We start from the raw sequence: 18,601 nt of genomic DNA on the forward strand, positions 1-18,601 counted from the left end.
ATGGAATGACCTAGATTTCTAAGTAATTTGCCCAAACTTCGAGGTGAGTACAGTCTATTTCCCCACCCATAAAAATGGGTTGAGGTCCCGTCTACGTTTTAGAACATTGAATACAAGTTTTGCAAAACTGAAAGCCGTTTAAAAATATGTTAGACTATAGAGCAAGGTTGCTATACTATGGAATGCAACGCTAATTCAGTTGTATGGAATTACCGGATTCCATTTTCCAGAGTTGCAATTATCCCTTGCAAGTAATTTAGTTCTTATAGGTACCCGTTCCAAGTAGAAAATGATAATGTTGAAACGTCAACAACTAGATCCATCTCTTGTAGCAGTGGAAACCTATAATTAACATTTTTTGGGGAAATGATTTTGTTCATCCTTTTTAGGAAAAGCTAGAAAAAGGAAATTGATCTTCCCCCTTTTTTTGGTCTCTCAAGCAAAGCAAACTGTCATATCAGGGGAATTCGTATTCTTTTCAAGGTTCTTTCCAAGCAAATAGGCCCTTACATTCCTTGTGAAGGATCTCAAGACCGGTTAATTCGTATGTAGCTCAAAAGTCAGTGGAAATAGCGTCAGAACCATGTAACACACGTGGAGGTTTCTAGAACATCTTAAAAGCCCTACACAGATTAGGGCAGCGTTAACCTTGTTATCATGGCCTTAGTCATCCTAGGTCAGAGCCTTGATAACTTGGTTTGCTGCGGAAGTGGTCATCACCTCCAAACATATTGGCTTTTGAGTACAAGTTGGCATGATGGGCCCCACTTTTGACACAATGGCCATCTATTATCACCACCATGGTACCTCCAGGCTAAGCAAGGTAGGAAGCGTTAACTGCTGGGCTGCAACCATGGTCATCCTTCCCAAAAGCTTCAACAATTTCTGGATTTCTAAGCTTATATGCGTAGACTTGTAATATGTTTGCATATGCTTAATGTAATGCAGGGGTTAATTGTCCTGCATTAAATTATTATAAGAGCGGGAGATCTCGTGTTCGAGATTCCTCACCTAGAGTGATTAATGCAGGGGCATTTTCACACTAGGTGCGAGTGGGGTTGTTTGTGGGATGTAGGGGCACACTTAGGGTGGGCGGTACCCATGTGATTTGAGACTCACGAGAAGATCTCGTGTTCGAGAATCCTCAGTGGGGGTGATTAATGCAGGGGCATTTCACACCGGGCTCGAGTGGGGTAGCTTGTGGGATGCTGTGACACACTCGGGGTGGGCGGCCCGTGTGAGGCAGGTGGCTTGTAAAAGGCGGGCCCCACCCGTGAGAGGCAGGTGACTCGTATGAGGGGGTACCCATGTGATTTGGGGTCCACGAGGGAGGTTTGACCGAAATCCTAACCCATAAGATGTGGGGCTTGGACTATGAGATAAAAGGATTGATTCGTCATGATTTAACAATTTGAACTTTTAGAGCAAGTGGTTAATTATCCTACATCATAATATTTGAGTAGATTAAGGTGATCTTATTAGATTAAGGTATTTCCTTTTTAGTTAAGATTTGGATATGTTAAGAACTCTACAAATCTCTCACCTCTTTTATATATTCACATTATTATCATTGAAATAAACAAGTTAAAGATTCATCTCTCGTGGTTTTAACTTCAAATTTGATGTAGAGCGGGTCGCAGATAGTTTCATGGCCAAGATGGATCAGAAAAGGCCCGGTCGACGACAGAAGTGATCCGAACCGTCGGACCTTAGATCGGGCGTATCTTGTAATCCGGAATGAGTTACCTTACGTAAAATATATGATTTTGGGATAGAACGAGCTACTTTAGCCAACCAACCCGGCTATGCCGGGTTGCGCAACCCAGAATTGCGAAAAACCCCCGGATCGACGGTCGTTTCCCTGCTTTAATTTCGTCTTTACTATAAATAGTAAGTTTTAGTTTGATTATAACTCTTCATCCGTCGGGCTTTAGGAGTTGCGTCCAACGTGAAAGAGCTTAAAATAATTAGGGGAATGATTTGGTGAAGCCAAATAGGACACTTACTATTTTTGGCTGAAAACCCTCTACACTAGTAGACATCACGACCATCTATAAATAATAAGTTTACTATTTATGGTAAGTCGCGGATTCTAGGAGTTTTAGTTGTAGTTTGATTCTGATTTCTTTCCCATTGCTTGGTACCCTTATTTAATGGGTTGTGAACTCGTTTTTCGTCATCAATTAATCAATTTCGAATTTTTTAGAATTTATTTCTATTTTCTCCTTTTTCCCTCGTGGATTCGAGAAGTCTCTGTGAGAAGTCCAGAGAAGCTCCGTGGATTCGGAGTAGTTATCCTCATCACATTCATCCCTGCATCAATATCATAGCTCCTAATTTGGGCCTTTTGATCCATTTGCACCGCCCACAATACCCATCCCCGGTGGTTGGTTTGGATCGTTGGCAGCCTTCTGTTCGTTCATTCCGGATTGACCCATGCTTTTCAGTGCGTGCACCACCACTACACCAAAATCGTCATTTAGGAACGGTTTAAAACCGTTCCTAAATGCTTCAGGAACGGTTTCAAACCGTTCTTAAATGAGGCGTCGCAGAAAAACAGGAACGGTTCAGAACCGTTTTGGGTACCGTTTCAATTTTTTGAAACGAAATTTTAGGAACGGTTTTAAACCGTTCTGGTTCCAACGGTCACATTTCAGGCACAACCTTAGAAATGGTTTTGAATGTCTATTAATGTTGCCAACGGTCAGATTTTAGGACGGAATTTTAAGAACAATTTTAAACCCCTTTGTTCATTGTATGAGAGAGGGGTATGTAATCTACTTGTATTATACGCTAGATAATTACACAAATAAAAGAAAAGACAATAGAATGATTCACACTATCTCAATCACCGAACCCACTATTCGAATCCCTTGATGCCTCATCTCATCGAATACCACGCCTGACTCAATTCCAGATCTCACCACCCCAACCCCTAAAATCTGTCTCTAACTTGAGATCCGAGAGCTCTACTCTTTGTTGCAACCTGCAACTGTTTGTTGACGACCCGATCTCTGCTGCTTTTCCCATTGTCCCCTCTTCGGCTTGAACCTAACCCACTTTCTCTGTCATCTTGCCTAGCCAATCCAACACCACCTTAGTTCCATTACCTTTGTTGTTCATCTTCTCTGACCACCACCAGAATCTGCTGCTACAATTGCCAGAGTTTTGGCATACGCTGGATCCCATGTCCCATAATGCTGCTACCACCTACCGGTGATACGGCCTGTTCCTCCATCCAGGCTTGTTCCAAAACTCATTCAACAGATGGGACCGTCAAGTCCTTATTAAATTCCTTTCTTATGGTGCTCCTTAGGTTCACCAATTTCAATGTACTACAAAAGCATTTTTATTTTTCACTTGAACTATTTTGAAATGATTGTTTCCTAGTCATGTAGGGGATCATTTTTCCTCAGGGTTAGTTTTGTCTCGGACTAAATATGCTCAGGATTTTGTATTTTGTGTTGGAAAGGCAGAGTGAGAATCGACCACTATTCTAGTCATTTCTTCTAGGTTTCTCATAATGATGGAGAGCCTCTCCCTGATCCATATGAGTATCGTGGTATAATTGGGGCCTTGAGTATTTTATTCTCACTCAAGTTTATGAATGTAACGTGCTAGTTTATCCATTAGCCTACTTTCTCCTGTCTCCATATTGTAATCAATATTCTTCAGTTTGTGAAAAGAACTAATTCCCATTGTCTCCAAGTGAAAGAGAGGAACTGAAAAATCCTAACTTACCAAATAAAATAGTCACTTCATGAAATACTACTGGATGATGGCATCATGTTTGCTAGTGTTACATTTTGATGTACAAAACACGTCATAGTGGGACTTTGAATAAAATAGCTGCTCTTACTTGTGCTTCTTATGGGGACCATGCATCTTGTGGTAGGTTCGCAACCTCAAATGAATCATTCAGGAAAAAAGAAAAGAAAAAGAGAATGGAAGTATTTCATTGTGACAATAAAAAATGATGAAAGTGTTACAATAACCATCCAAAACCATTTTAGTAGTAGGAAATGAAGAATCCATCCAACATCCATCCAGAAATGATGAAATTAGTATTTCTGTTTCCATCACACCACAAACCCATCTCCTCCACTCTAGTATCCAAACTGCTACGGGCATATATATGCTAGCTTGAAACTTCCTTGTTTGCATTTCTATCATCAACCTGCATCCGAAGTAAGATACATGAATATCTCATGGGGCATGTATGGGATTTGCTATGTTTACAACAAAATCCATGTGTTTTACTATCAGGGGAGTATTCGGCCGATGATCTCTGGGAGTTTGTAGAGCTGCAAGAACAGATCACTAAAGGCTGCTGCTACATTTGTTTGTTTGTTAGGATGTTGGCTTTCTATTTTACCAACTTTTTGTTTCGCTTACAGTTACGGTATTTCATGTAACTACAAAATGATGACTTTTGCTGAGCCAACATGATTCAAGCTGTCCCCCTAGTGGTTGTGTATGAGCCACGATCAGGCAGGTCCGTCCATCACATGGTCCCTATTTATATGCTGAATGTGGACCACTAGCCAACTTGCTGTAGCTCCTAATTTTTGTTCACATTGGGCTTACCTGTTGAATGCGCCAGCTTGATTGTTGGGAATATGCTATGGTGCCCAGAAGATGGACCCCCTTGGATTCCACACAATTGCAACTTTGGCATGTGTGACCACATAGGTGGTCTGGAATCTATTGGTGTATGAGGATAGACCAATCAGAAGCAACCTCCCTTTCAAAGAACGTTATTTGTCATGGTCAAAATTGTTGGATACGGTGATTTCTGCAAATCCAAAACCGTGTGCATATCTTAATGAGCAAGCTGTTAGATTAGATTTTTTTTTTAAGATCAGATTGCTAGCTGTGTAGATTTCTTTCTAGATTTTTCTGGATTATTTTTTCTTTATTTAGCTACCCCTAGGATGAATCTAGGCAGGGATAGTTTAGTAATTTCACACAATAAGAAAGCCTATAAATAGGCAGCAGTGTAATACGATTTTTAATTCATTCCTATACAGCTGCAGTTCTCTCTTCTTCTTCTTCCAAAAGTTTCAGCTTTTGTTTCATGGTGGCTGCAGCCACATGTCAGCAGGAAGCTGGGTTTTAGACCCAACAAAGTAGTATCAGAGCCCTTGATCCTTGGGCCTCATCAGCCGTGAGAAGGAGCTGCTAATCCTTGGGCCTCATCAACCGTGAGAGCCTCATCAGACGTGAGAGCCTCATCAGATGTGAGGAGCTGTTGATCCGTGAGAAGGAGGTCCTGCACCTCTACCTGTTTTGGGTGTCTACAAATACCCAACAACAAAAATCAGCAGAAAATTTCCAGCAAGTTTTCGGCCACAATAGAATTTTTTTTTTCAAAAACAATCTGTTTTCAAAAATCAGATTGCAAAAAAAAATTGTTTAAAAAAAAAAAATCAGATTGCAGTAGAGAAAAAAAATCTGTTTTTTAAAAAAATCAGATTGAAAAAAAATCTGTTTTTTCAAAAAATCAGATTGCAGCAAAAATATCTGTTTTTAAAAAAATCTGATTGAAAAAAAATCTGATTGCAGCAACAATAAAAAAAAATAAAAAAATAAAAAAAAATAAAAAAATAAAAATAAAATCTGTTTTTAAAAAAATCATATTTTAGCCAAAAAAATCTATTTTTTTATCTCCCTTTTTTTTCAAAAAAGAAACAATCATTCCTTTAAAAAAATAGAAAAGATGACTAGCACAATCCAGCCGCAGGTTCCTAAGTTGTCAAAGGACAACTATGAAAAATGGTGCATTCAAATAAAGGCATTGTTCGGGTCGCAAGAACTATGGGAGATCGTCACCGATGGGTATGAAGAACCCACTATGGAAGAAGAAGCCGCCTTCACCAATGAAGAAAAGATCACTCTAAAAAATCAAAGGAAGAGATACAATAAGGCTTTGTTTCTCCTCTATCAAGGGTTGGATGAATCCACCTTCGAAAAGATTGCCGAAGCAATATCAAGCAAGCAAGCATAGGATACCCTTAGCACCATCTTTAAGGGTGTAGATCGAGTGAAGCGGGTTCGCCTTCAAGCATTAAGAGCCGAGTTTGAAGCGACTCACATGAAGGAAGGTGAGAATATTACTGATTATTTTTCACGTTTGCTTGTAATTGTCAATAATTTGAAAAGAAATGGTGAAAAGATTGAAGATGTCCGAGTTATTGAAAAGATACTTCGATCCCTCACAACCAAGTTTGAGCATGTGGTTGTGGCGATCGAAGAATCAAAAGATATTGAGAAACTCTCCATTGAGGAGTTGATGAGATCATTGCAAGTTCATGAGTAACGAATGCAGAAGAATGCCAGTTCCATGCCGATGGAACAAGCTTTAGAGTCAAGATTGACTCTGAATAATAACAATGGTGGACGTGGAAGTTTACAACATGGTGGACGTTTTGCTAACAATCACGCAAGAGGCAGAGGGCGCGGATACCAACAAAGCCATGACCAAAACTAGTAGAAAAATACCAATTTCCATGGAAGAGGAAATGGTAGAGGTAGATCTATGCGTGGACGAGGAAGTATAAAGAACATCAAATGCTATAACTGCAACAAGCTTGGCCACTATGCATCTAATTGCTCGAGCAAGCCGGTGACTCAAGACAAGCTATCCAACTATGCTGAAGCATCAGGCCATGAACTAGAAAGCTCCACACTTCTCCTGGCATAAGAGAAAGGTAGTGATCAGTAGGATATATGGTATCTCGACACGGGTGCAAGTAATCATATGTGCGGCGACAAGAAACTCTTTGTGGAACTCACAGAAGGAGTTCATGGCGATGTAACGTTTGGAGACTCATCAAAAATGCCTGTGAAAGGTAAAGGTAAAATCCAAATCTTTCAGAAGAATGGTGTTCCAAACTATATCTCCAATGTGTACTACGTGCCTAACATGAAAAGTAACATACTGAGTCTCGGACAACTCCTCGAAAAAGGGTATGTCATACACATGGAGAACTCTTCTCTTTCCATTAGAGATATGCATGGACATTTAATTGTAAAAGTCCAGATGGCGAAGAATCGTATGTTTCCTCTCCATATAAACACAATGCTTGAGAAGTGTTTTTATGGAAAAGCAAATAATGATTCCTGGATGTGGCATCTTCGCTTTGGCCATCTAAATTTCAGTGGCCTGAAACCTCTATCCTCATCAAGCATGGTGCATGGTTTGCCTACTATTGAAGCTCCAGAACATGTGTGTGAGGTGTGCACACTTAGGAAACAACAAAGGAGCTCTTTTCCGAGTGGAGTATCTCGAAGAGCAAGAGAACCGTCGCAGTTGGTTCACACTGACATCTGTGGACCATTAAATCCAATATCTCTTGGAGGTAATAAATACTTTATTACCTTCATTGACGATTTCAGTAGAAAATTATGAGTGTATGTAATCAAAGAGAAGTCTGTTGCTTTTACTATTTTTAAAAATTTTAAGGCCCTTGTTGAAAAAGAAAGTGGTCTTAAAATCAAAACTCTTCGATCTGACAGAGGTGGGGAGTACACCTCAAATGTTTTTGGAGAATATTGCAGGGAGCATGGCATTAAGCAACAACATACTGCAGCATACATGCCACAACAAAATGGAATTGCGGAACGGAAGAACTGCACTATCCTCGATATGACGAGGACCATGTTGAAAGAGAAAAGTCTACCAAAGAATTTTTGGGCAGAGGCAGTTGCATGTACTGCCTATCTGCTCAATAGTTGTCTGACTAAGAGTGTCAGATTCCAGACACCGCAAGAAGCATGAAGTGGATACAAGCCGAGCATGGCACACCTTAAGATCTATGGGTGTGTTGCCTACGCTCAAGTTCCAGAAGCAAGAAGGAAAAAGCTTGATGATCGTGGCGAGAAGTGCATCTTCATCGGCTATAGTGAAGAGTCAAAGGCATACAAGCTCTACAACCTACTAACCAATAAGCTGGTGGTGAGTAGAGATGTGGTATTTTGTGAGGAAGAAGCATGGAAATGGAATGAAGGAAAATCAGCCAAAGAAAAGCAAGTCGAGGTCGAAGAATACGAAGAGGAGAGACATGAGAAGCAAGAGCAAACACCCATATCACCCCTTTTGGATCACATAAGTCCAGGAGTATGCTCCATCTCTCCTTGAAGTACTTCATCAAATCAGAATTCATCCAGCACATCTTCATCTGATTCTCCTTCACCCTTGGCTCCCATTAAAATGAAAAGCCTCAATGACATCTATGCAGAAACTGAGGAAGTGAATTTACTCTGCCTGTATGTGGACCACGAGCCTCTCACATTCGAGGAGGCTATGAATGAAGAATGTTGGAGAAAGGCTATGGAAGAAGAGATTCATGCCATCAAGAAGAATCGAACATGGGAGTTGACCTCACTCCCCAAAAGTCAGAAGACCATTGGTCTCAAATGGGTGTACAAAATCAAGCAAAATGCCGATGGTAAGATCGAACGATATAAGGCAAGGCTTGTAGCAAAAGGCTACAAACAGAAATATGGGGTAGACTATGAAGAAGTTTTCGCCCCAGTTGCTCGCCTTGACACTGTAAGAATGATTATCTCCCTTATAGCTCATCACAGTTGGATGATCTACCAACTAGATGTGAAATCTGCATTCCTAAATGGGGTACTCGAAGAAGAAGTATACGTTGACCAGCCTGAAGGCTTTGTCATGCAAGGGGAGGAACACAAGGTGTATCGGCTGAAGAAAGCCCTGTATGGGTTGAAGCAAGCTCTCCGTGCTTGGAATGCACAGATTGATGGTTATCTTCAAGAGAATGGCTTCGTCAAATGTCCGTATGAGCATGCAGTCTATACAAAGAAGAATGCCCGTGGTGATATCCTTATCGCTTGTTTATATGTTGATAATCTACTGTTCACTGGGAACAGCCAGACGATGTTTGAAGAATTTAAGCAAGCTATGTTCAAAGAGTTCGAGATGACTGATGGTGGATTGATGTCTTTCTTCTTGGGAATTGAAGTGAAGCAACAAGTCGGCAGCATTTACATATCCCAGAAGAAGTACATAAAGGAACTTCTTGAGAAGTTTCAGATGGTCGACTGTAGAGCCGTAAATACACCTGTAACAACAAGCCTGAAGCTCACAAGAGATGGAGAAGGAGGAAACGTCGACTCAACCCTATTTAAGAGCCTAATCAGAAGCTTAAGGTACCTCACAATCACTAGGTCAGATATAGTCTACAGTGTTGGGCTTCTAAGCCGGTATATGGAAGTCCCAAAAGAGTCACACTGGCTAGCTGCAAAACGACTACTGAGGTATATCAAAGGGACTATTGAGTTTGGTCTCTTTTATCCATACAATCATGAGGCGATGTTGTATGGATATTCTGATAGTGATTGGGGTGGTGACTAAGATGAAAAAAAAGAGTACCACAGGCTATGCTTTCTATCTTGGGTCGACAGCATTTACATGGAATTCAAAGAAGCAGAGTGTGGTCGCCCAGTCCACATGTGAAGCTGAGTACATAGCAGCTTCATCCACTATATGTGAGGCGATCTGGCTAACGAATCTGCTAAAGGAGCTGAAGCATCTATAGGAGGAATCCACTGTTATATATGTGGACAACAAGTCGGCAATTGAACTTGCCAAAAATCCAGTTCAGCATGGAAGGAGCAAGCACATCGACACAAGATATCACTTTCTTAGAGATCAAGTAAAGCAGAAATTGGTAAAGCTGGAATACTGTCACACCACTGAGCAAGTGACAGATATCTTCACCAAAGCATTGCCAACTGACACATTCAGGAGACTTAGATCAATGCTTGGAATGAAGCTGGTTTTGGTTTGAAGGGGAGTGTTGGATACGGTGATTTTTGCAAATCCAAAACCATGTGCATATCTTAATGAGCAAGCTGTTAGATTAGATTTTTTTCTAAGATCAGATTGCTAGCTGTGTAGATTTCGTAATTTCTAGATTTTTCTGGATTATTTTTTCTTTATTTAGCTACCCTTAGGATAAATCTAGACAGGGATAGTTTAGTAATTTCACACAATAAGAAAGCCTATAAATAGGCAGCAATGTAATACGATTTTTAATTCATTCCTATACAACTGCAATTCTCTCTTCTTCTTCTTCCAAAAGTTTCAGTTTTTGTTTCATGGTGGCTGCAGCCACAAGTCAGCAGGAAGCTGGGTTTTAGACCCAACAAAAATCATGGTTTATAATAATTATTAGGATATGACATGGAAGGCTTTTGCATGGTGTACGTGGGCTTTCAATTATGAAAAGTGGGTCTAGGCCTCGTTAATACAGACCATGGATTAGTTGCATGGTTTGACCAGACCTACAAAACCTCTGATGTAGCTGTTTTCAATTTGTAGACAGCAAATAGATGGTCACAAAGACAAATGAAGCAATGGCCGACATTCAGCTTGAATAGTGGCTAGAACCTTCCAGATTGTATGAAATGAAAACCACATGCTTTTGGAATCCTTGGGTGTTCCATCATGCAATTCGCTGAAAGTAAGGGATGTGGAAAATCCTCAATGCTATTTGGTAGACGCCTAAGAATGAGCTACAGATAAATTTGTTGCTTTTGCCGAACATATTTATTAAAATTGGCCATGCCTGGTAGACACACTTCATACTAAATGCATTTTATGAAAGCTTTAAATGGTTTCAAATAGGGGAGGAAAACATCAAGAGTTTCAGAAAAGTTTTTGAACGCCAATAGGATGGATTGTGAACATTGAAGATGGGCATCGCACAATGGACGGCCCACATCAAAGGGCACCCTATGATGGACAACCCGGTGCCCACTACGTGATGGACACCCTCGTCAAAGGTGGGCACAAGGTGATGGACGGTCAATATTAAAGGTGGACTTACATAATGGACGGTCCACCTCAAAGATGGGCCCTCCATGATGGACAATCCACTTACAAGGGCCGCATGTGATGGGTGGTCCACATCAAAGGTAGGCCCCCACATGGATTGTCGACATCAAAGTGGGCCCACAAGATGGACCCCACATTGGTGGGCCAATGGATGGTGGACAACAAACATAGGCCTGACATGATGGACGACCCACTACAAATTTGGGACCACCTTTGGTTGCCCATCTCCCTTGATTGGATAATTGTAGCAATCCGATTAATCACTTGCCAAAAAACAGAAAGAAAAAAGAATAGTCCATGTTGATTATAATGGAAGTCTAAATCAAATATTTGGATTATTTTTATTAAGTGTGGTACACCTTTGGTTATCATTTTTTAGATGAAGGATCAATAGAAAATAGAGGAGATGTGATTTTGCAAGAGTAATTTATGTTAATAATGTATTATATTACATTATTTGTAAAATTATTTTTTAAAATAATGATATCCATATAACATTATAAGAAAAAATGGATAAAATAGACAAACATCATCCAAATATCATTTGCATATATATAAAATTTGATTTCTATAACCAAGTCTTCAAATTTTGCTTTACATATAGCTTTTCTTCAAAATTATTTTTTCAATAGTGATTACCAAAGAGGCCCTAAAGTTGTCATTTGCCAAATCCTGAAACATGATTCTCCCAAAAAGCAATAGAAATCCTTGCCCTTTTAATAAATGCTCCTCAACTTTGTGGAATTTTAGATTGATTATTAAGCAATGGATATTATGCCACGATTGGAAACTATGGCTTCCATTCCAAACGGTGAGAAGGGAAAGGGTTTTCCTTTGATGTTAGGAGCTGTGTTCTTTGAATAGCAAAGAAAATGGTGGAACTATCAAGCCATTGTTACACTCTTCTATAATTTGGATTCTTAGCAGAGGAAACTGAGTGAGTATTATGACAAGAATATGAGATTTCCACTTCCTACTTAAAAAGAACTCAAAATTGGAATCTATGTTTTAATAGTTCTCATGGTAATTATCCATAGAAGTGAAATTGATGGTTTAGTAGCCCAAATAGCTGATTTGGGGAACTTCACATGGATGGATCATGCTCCAAAGTTTAGCAATTTTTTCGCCAATTTGCTATTGGTATTTATTTACAATATATATTTACACACACACACACACACACACAAAAAAAAAAAAAAAAAAAAAAAAAAAAAAAACAAACATTCACATTACTATGCTACATTTACATCAAAGAGATGAGTGCATATAGTTGAAAGGCTTTTATTAATCTAATTTTTTATTACATAACAGGTTGTGATATATTATGTCTTTAATTACATTCCACAGAAAATACCTTTGATTTAGGCAAAGCTCAAAAAAGCAATGAATGAACATGCATGATGCATGCTATGTGTAACAGCTTAAGTTGTTAAGAGGTTACCAAAGCCTGGTGTCATAGTCCCCAACTAGCTAGAATAGGCTCACCACATGCATAACGTATATCGGGTATTACCCTAAAACTGGTGGTTACTTAAGAATATCAAACAGTTATGTATATCCTCTCTCGTGATTGACTAGCATGAATCAACATTGAGTTTAGTTTAAATAATGTTAGCATGGCGTGCATCACAATAGTAATGGAGATGGCTAACACATGACTCGGTTGATTTAGGAATTAGGGAGCACGTAAAAGTGCTTTTGCTCTTTCGACACTCCTCGAAAGCACATCCAAACCCAAGCACCCAAGGAAAGCCCTGCCCTAAGCCCAAGGCAAGCCATCATGTAGTCCAAGTGCAATTCTATGTCCAAACACGAGCACACAGGCTCAAGCTTAGGCCTGAGCCCGCATGGCCCATTTTTTTCTTACTCAACAACTGAATAGGCATATCTCGATCTTTTGGACTTGGATTTTTAATCCATTTGAGCCGTAACAACCATCCAATCATGATGCACACTGACTCTTCAACTAATTAAAATTTGAGACCATTTTGATAAACTAATCATCAAAACCATCAAGCCCACTACAAATTTGAGACCATTTTGATAAACTAATCGTCTGGACTCCTCCAATTGATGAAAATTTTCTCCTCACGCTCACAAAAAAACAATAGAAGCATTTCAGAAGGTGCAAGTCATCAACTCGATGGTCCCCACCAGCCCACACGTAGGTGGAGCTGAGAGCATACATATGACTGCCCAAACCCAACTTCCCAATATAGTCAATAACAAGTTATTCAATAACAGTAACGGCTATTGTCATTACCACTACAATATGGACTGGCTGTTAAAGCCATTATAAGAAAATGTATCGCCCCATAACACTGTTATGGGCCTGTAATACGGTATGTCAATAAACAAACTTGTGGTCTTTGGCCGGGAGAAAGCATGGTCAGTTATACCAAGTTCACTAAAGCTTTATGTTGAACTTTTACTTGGAATTCATGCATTTTAAACATCGAGGTATAGAAGATGATCATGTGACCTAGTCTCAGTTTGGATAGCATGGATCAAGTAGAGTTTGTGCCAATCTCTGACCACTCATAAACAACATCAATCATGAGTTGGTGACAAAATCCCAATGCTTCGGAAAAGGAGGTGGGCCTATATTGTGAGCCACACCCACAACTCACTTGGAGTATTGTTAAAAGGACTCATGTACACTGATAGTCAATGGTGGGCCGATGCATGTGGATCCAGGTCCATTGGGTTGTCCCATACCAACTCTCAAAGGCTCAAATATGAAAAAACGGATGGTTATTGCATATAGAAATACACGCGTATGATGATCTGTGAATGAGTTAATTAAGCATTAGACTATTATATATATTTGGCCCGTTTGTTTCACCAATTATGACAGTAATGTAAAGAAAATGTGCAATGATTATAAATTACTTATTTCCTCATCTCAATTGCATTTTATCACAATAATTGTATTTTTATATTGTTTAATTTATCCACTGTAAAATCGTAATGAGAAACAATTTTACATTACTTCAATATCAAATCATCACTAAAACCAACCAATGTAACTATTTGGATTGGAGATTTTTATGATAATACTATGAAAAAGCACAACATTTAAAAATTACTTACCTATCTCCTAAATACATTTGCATTTGACTAACCATTCGACTATTTAGTTTGACTGTGGTATAATCATAATGATAACAAATTCTTTTTATATTACTAAAGTAATTGGTGAAACAAACTGTTCATCCCCATTATCACCATTCCTCATGAGAACCAATCAAATTAGGTTACATGTGGTCTGGATGGATTCGTGTGGTGTATTAGAAGATATGTAGAGACGTATAGAGAAGATATCTTGGTAATACAGCTGCAACACATCAAACAATGCCACATCATTGTTTAAGCGACTGATGGAAGAGTAATTGTAAAAAAGCGATTACAGGACAGATGACAGAAGGAGAAATAAAGAAAGCCAAATACTACTAAGCATTTATCGCAACTATCAGTATGTGGGACGCATCTAAATGGCTAGATTAAGGCTATAAATAGTAAATGAGTTCAACACGGCTAGATTAAGTCTATAAATAGTAAAGGAGTTCAACATGGCTACATTAAGGCTATAAATAGTAAAGGAGTTCAATAAGAAGAATTCGTCTAATGCCAACTAAATCAAACTAAATATTATCTTTCAATCATCCTTTCATTTACCAGTTAATTACATTCTGTAGTGTAATCATTCTACTTTTTTGCCTAGTAAATTACATTTCTTAGTGTAATCCTTACTTTCAGCTTGTTGTTACATTTGTAGTGTAATCCATAGTATTAATCAAGTAGTTGATAATTTTAGTTGTAATTTGAGTCTACGCTCACACACTAGATTTAGTTCTTCACTCGAAAAGGTGTTTTTGCAACTATTCTTCACGACCGACTGTAAGAATCCCTTCCTCATTTTACTTTATCTATACTGAAAAGTCCTTTCGTTCGGAAGGCAAAGGTGTAACTCATCATCAGAGGATGAGCCCTACCCTCTGAATATCGCCTGATCCTATTTACACATTGAGTGAGTGACTGAATAGTTGGCCAATCTCACTAGATCTCAATCATATACTATGTGTCTACCATTCTTAGTGCTTGGCGTCATAGTTACTCGGTTTGAATTAAGCCACAAATCCAATTCTAACATGCCTGCATACCTACAGTTGAAAACCACAAAAGAAGAAACAATTTTTGGCATGCCTGGTGGGATCTTGTTTTTAATTTAGTGGTGTAATATTTTCAATTATGAATAGAAGAAGTACCCGAATTGATGGGATCGATCCCTCTACGCCAACTGCACCACCTCCAGTCAAGGATGCATCAGTTCAAGCGGCCCTTGAAGCGTTGAATCTGAACAATAGTCCAACATTCTGTACTGGAGACCTAGAAGGAGCATCGACCTCTCAGACCATTCCTCCAGACAAGATAGTTGTCATACTTTGAGATGTACAACTGAGTATTTAGTATGTACAAGAATATGATAGAGCCCAAGTCGAGCAATTCTATATTTAAATGAAGAAAACTAATGGATGTATGGGCATCCAGACCGAGGCCATGCATCAATTAATGATTATGATGGTCAAACGAACGCCATCGGTAGTGAAATATAATGTCAAAGGAAGTTTTATCGGTAATGCAGCTCAACTGCCATCTATACCACCTCCACAAAGGAATCCACCACCGGTCTCAGTTCAGGAGATGCAAAATATTCTGCTTCATATGGAACTTAGATGACCAGAACGAGAGGCTAGAAATTTCATACTTGAAAATTGGAATCAATGATTACTGGGAGGATTTAATCATTAGTAATTCCCTAAGAATCCTTTATTCTAAGAACAATTAAACCGATTCGGTCTTGAACTGTCGTCGGTCCTTAAACCTCAGTGAGTGGATCATGACCAAATCGTACAAATTGTCCAAGAGGTTGTAGGCCAAGTACTTGGCTACAACATTATTCCAGTGTATCACAAACCATATCCTAAATGGATACATCGACAACATTCATTGCTGAGAAACTATTGACCAGACTTTGCCTTTTTTTTCAGGCAATCCTGGTCAATCGACTATCGAACATGTTGGTCGTTTCACTATGCAATGCGGAGAATTGGTGAATAATGACTATCATAAATTGCAAGTATTCAGCCATTCACTAACGGAAACAACCTTTACATGGTATTCAAACTTATTTCCATATTTGGTACACACTTGGCAAGAAATGGAAGAGAAATTCCACATTCAATTTTTCTCTAAGAATAGAGAAATAACCTGACCGATCTCACCCATTTTCGGCAATTACCAGGAGAGACTTGTGAGAGTTATATTGCTTGGTTTAAGAGGGTAAAGAGCCTATGTAAGATTGTCATGACCGAAGTCAAATTTATGCAGCTAGCACAAGATGGGCTCGAATATAAACTTTGTAAGAAGTTCATCAGAACAGAGTCCATGGACCTATATGATCTGACTAGGAAGGTCTTCAGGTATGAGGAACTGTTATAAGAAGGTGCTCGATGGAAAAACTTGTTAATAGGAACTTACTATCATGACACAAATTACAAGGTCACGATTCACAAAGTGGTAGATAAAAAGCCACTCGTATGCTCGGCATTGGTCAAAGTGGAATCGACCGCATCAACTACACAAAAAGTTCAAAAGGTTTACACTTTTGACATCACAATAACTGATGAAATATTTGAAATTCTATTAGCTGAAAATTTTATTAAGATTCCTATGAATCATAAGATACCTTTGACCGATGAATTACAAAAGATCGAATATTGCAAGTGGCAAGGAACTCGATCTCATTCAACTAATAAATGTGTTGTATTTAGGAATGTCGTCTAAGATAACATTGATCACGGATTGCTGAAGTTCCCAAAAAAAGGCAAGGAATCTATGTTGATCGACATAGATCCATTCCCACCAAACCTTGAAGTCAATATGGTCATAGCGAATCTAAGAAAGCCTAATCGACCATAGCCGAAAGTCGATCTTGGTCCGACCAATCAAGAAGATGTGCCACAATGACTAGTGAGAGGGCGACATTAGTTTTCTCATTGGAATGTCGCTCGACTAAACACAATTCAGCAGGACAGGTAGGGTTCACAACTGTGTGATCGATGTGCCAAAAGGACTATTCTATAATGGGGAGATCATCCCAAATCAAGGTTGCCTAGCCACTACGCAACTCCTAGGCAACACGGGAGGGAAAATCAGTATCAACCACAATGAACGACCCTTAATTCCTACCAACAAGTGGGGTTGCTCAGTGAGAGGATGGTCAAGCCCCTGACAACTCGGGAATGAGTATGGAAGTAGGTTATGCATTTGAAATTTTCGTCAACACCAAATGCATTGAATCGAACTCAGAAATGCCAATGATAGAGGTGTCGAGCCACAATGAGAAGAGAATCGAAAGAAGTCATAGACTTATCACAGCCAAATATAGTCTTACCACGATCATTCTGGAGAATTCTCGTGTTTAAAGATCCAGTGGTTATATACATGGTTGGGGCAGTTCTCTGTCTTGTGTTATGTGACCAGGATTCCAATGTTTTCGATTCGTCCGATCGATCGGCTAGTCCAAAAGAGGAAGATAGTTGCAGTCATATATCAAATTATCTTAGTAATGAATACTTCCCAAGGGATGAATAGTTGGTAACTGAATTAGCAACAAAGGCTAAGGCATTGTATGTTGTCTCACCAGCAAGCGCCTCGACTAACCTCGTGGTCGATGAGGATGTTAAGCATGATGAAGATCTCGGTATACAAGGGACAATGTCCAAATGAAGGAATTGTTTTCGAGACCACCTCATGTTCCTTTAAAATATGGTGTTCACACTACCTTCCGGCTTTCAAGTTAGACCAGCCTAACCAAATAAAATGGTAGGTGATGTGAAAAAATTCAGTTCCTCAGTGGTGATACAACATGCCTCCTTTCCATTTGAGGAGACGACCGAAAATAAGCTTAAGACAGATGAAACATTGCATGTAAACATAGTCACAGTAGAGTCCGGGGGGGGGGGGGGGGGTACATCTGAAAGAATCTTTATAGAAAGGCCCACTCATGACATGATACAACACCTCAAGCCATTGTACATATCTACTCATCTCAAAGGATGCCCAGTCACAAGAATCTTGGTTGATAATGAGGCTGACGTTAACCTTTTACCATTAAGAATGATGTCAGTAGGAGGGCACGTCTGAAAGAGTCCTCATAGAAAGGCCCACTCATGACATGATACAACACCTCAAGCCGTTGTACATATCTACTCATCTCAAAGGATGCCCAGTCACAAGAATCTTGGTCGATAATGGGGCCGACGTTAACCTTTTACCACTAAGAATGATGTCAGAATTAGGACAGACAATGGCTGATTTGATCCCTTCGGAGGTTACCGTCAGTAATTTTGCTGGTCATATTACAAACATTCATGAAGTCATGCCAGTTGACTTGACTGTTGGGACTAAAATAGTATTATCTCTCTTTTTTATGATGAATACTTCATCCAGCTACAATACCCTACTGGGCAGATATTGGATTCATTCATTCGCATGTATCCCGTCGTCCCTATATCACTTTGTGATCTTCTAGAATTATAATAAAGTTGAACTAGTTATGGCCGATAATAAACTCTTCTTTGTCACTTCAAATGTAAATAAAGCCTATTATTATGGGGAAGAAATGGGACCAATTCGGTTCACTGGAAGAAACAAGTCTAGCAGATCAAT

Source organism: Magnolia sinica, chromosome 5, assembly GCF_029962835.1.
Source record: "Magnolia sinica isolate HGM2019 chromosome 5, MsV1, whole genome shotgun sequence".
Lineage (NCBI taxonomy): Eukaryota > Viridiplantae > Streptophyta > Magnoliopsida > Magnoliales > Magnoliaceae > Magnolia > Magnolia sinica.